This window comes from Priapulus caudatus, unplaced genomic scaffold (genome assembly GCF_000485595.1).
Source record: "Priapulus caudatus unplaced genomic scaffold, Priapulus_caudatus-5.0.1 Scaffold448, whole genome shotgun sequence".
In the NCBI taxonomy this organism is placed as follows: domain Eukaryota; kingdom Metazoa; phylum Priapulida; class Priapulimorpha; order Priapulimorphida; family Priapulidae; genus Priapulus; species Priapulus caudatus.
In genome coordinates, this window is record NW_014577509.1 from 82,688 (window position 1) to 85,530 (window position 2,843).

Below are 2,843 nucleotides of genomic sequence, written 5' to 3' on the forward strand. Positions count from 1 at the left end.
CGCATTGGGTAGTGGTTGTACATCTTATGTAATTGCTAACCCACGAATACGGTGTTAAACAAGCACCCGCGCCTTTGCGCACGCACTTAACATAAATATCAGCAAAATAATTAACATGCGGACACGGACACGCCACGTTACACTCTCCGCGTCCCCCCCCACCATCCATTTCTCAATCCATCCGTCCTTCCCTCGTTCTATCTATCAATCCACCCATCTATCTATCTATCCATGCATCCATCCATCCATCCATGCATCCATGCATCCATCCATCCATCCATCCATCCATCCATCCATCCATCCATCCATCTATTTATCCATTCATCCATCCATCCATTCCATCATCCATCCATCCATCCACCACTCCACCCATCATCCATCCATCCATCCATCCATCCATCCATCATCCATCCATCCATCCATCCATCCATCCATCCATCCATCCATCCATCCATCCATCCATCCATCCATCCATCCATCCATCCATCCATCCATCCATCCATCCATCCATCCATCCATACACATAGAGTAGGCTGAACTTGATGAAGGTATCTACTAACTGTCAGCAATAGTCATGACCACAGCAGAGACGGGCAAACTAGAACCAGCATTCGTTTTTGCCGTAACCGCCACCGTAACGTTGACAGCACCCGGGATATCCGTCCATTTCCACGTAGTCAATTCGGTCTCGATGGACGCGGAATCACCTAAATGACCACAAAAATAGCTGTTGTATTACGCTGACCCGTTGTCTGGCTTCTTGAAATCTGCTTATGTACAGAAAGCTTAATACATTTAAATGAATGTACGATTTTTGTTGATAGTATAATAAAAATGGTGTTTTTCTCGCAGATACATTGTATAACCGTCGATAGAAACCCATCCATGCACATATATATATATATCGACTGATGGGTTAGCAAAATGTTTCATCTCGTGGTTTTTAAGCGTGGGGGCGTATATCGCGTATTCGCCCGGCTTTAGGTGCCGCCTATAAACGTGACCTTTAACTTTTCCACGAGTGATGCCCTTGTCAATTTGGTAGCTGACGCTGCAGAGTGTAGCCGGTCTGTCCCATGTAGCGCTAACCGAGTGCGGACCATGAGAACTCAATTGTAAATTCGTCGGAGTTGGCGGAACTGCAACAGTACAAACCTTTAACCTGTCGTCGTGGCTAGAATGAGCTTATATATAATCATGGTTTAACTTGGTAATAAAGCACAGCAGCATAGCTTAGAACTTAGCTTCTATGATAATAAAATCCGGGTTTATTTATATAAGGTGACAAGAACCAGTGTGAAAATGGATGCGGAGGAAGTTGAAAACTTACTTTTTTCATTTAGGGTGATACTTCGCTGATCAAGAACTTGACTAGACACTTCATCCACTAGTCGGACAACAACGGTGCTACACGGACGCAGACCATTCTTGATAGTGTATGTGCCTGCAGATGCTAAAGCGAAAGAAAAAAAAAGGAATAAATTATTATTCGCACCAATTACACAAAGGTTCAATGTTTAAACACCCGCATGGAAGAAGGATCGGAATGAGAGTTGAAGAAGGCTGGGAAGGTAGAAGCGGGTTAGAAATACTTTTTCATTACGACAGGGACTTGTAATTTTTGCCATGTATATTAAATTGTTAAAACTAGAAATGTAAACTGTCGGAAATGGCTGCTGCCTGCATCTTCGAGTACAACAATAATAGGCAAAGGGACTGTTTAACTGTATTCTATATTCATATTATATAATTTGTTTGTATCTTTTACTCTCTCGCCGCACGCACGCACACATACAAAACACAAACAAACAAACAAACAAACAAACACACACACACGCGCGCGCACACACACACACACACACACACACAAACAAACAAACAAACAAACAAACAAACAACACGTATACATATAATATTAACTATGAAGATAAAGAGTACCGTCAATATCATAGGATTCAGTATATACCGCCCCAGTTACATTCAGCGTGTAATTGACGCCTTTTGTTTCGCTCTCAAGTGCTTCAGGATTCCACGACACCGTAACACCGTCATCATCTTCTGCAAGGTTGAACTCTGCAATGAAGATGCACAAAGATAGGTCACTCTGACGGCTGGTGCATCAGAACATGAAATAGCTATAACGACTAAAGTTAGCGTGATGTTAAATGTTAAGAACATGCAGTGATGTAAATTAATAGTAAAGTTAAAAGTTAAATTTAAGTATAAATAGTGTTCTCGCGATTAATTTTAATCGCGATAGCGTTTATGTTTAATGAACGTTTCTGATAACATCAATTACCAATAGGTGGTTTTGCTGGAAACGTGGCTGCTGTCCGTCCGTCGGTGTTCTGACCGGAAACAAGAACCTGAATAGAAATGTTAAGAACTGGAGCAATAATAATACTGATGCAATCGAAGGGTGCAACCTGTGTAGCGGGCCTCTTGTACACTCTACTCACGTTGGAGATTCCCACGTTTATTAGACGCAACAACGCGCGCAAGGGTATATGGGTATAAGGGTATAAGGGTAATGGGTATAAGGGTACACAAGACGTATATGCACACTAATTGATAGACAAATAGCCATGATCTAAAACATGACCCTTACTTGAGAACGTTTATATGGGTTATGTGAAATTTATTTGTAGCAATTGAAATGATCAAATATGTGAAATATCATTTTCACGTTTTGAATTGTGATATCTTTCCTTATAATTTCCTTATATTATAATATAACTTATTAACATATATAACTCTTGTCATAACCTGAATTATTGTTACATGGAATAATATGCTATGATATCAGGTGTTATATATACATATAGATATGAATACACACACAC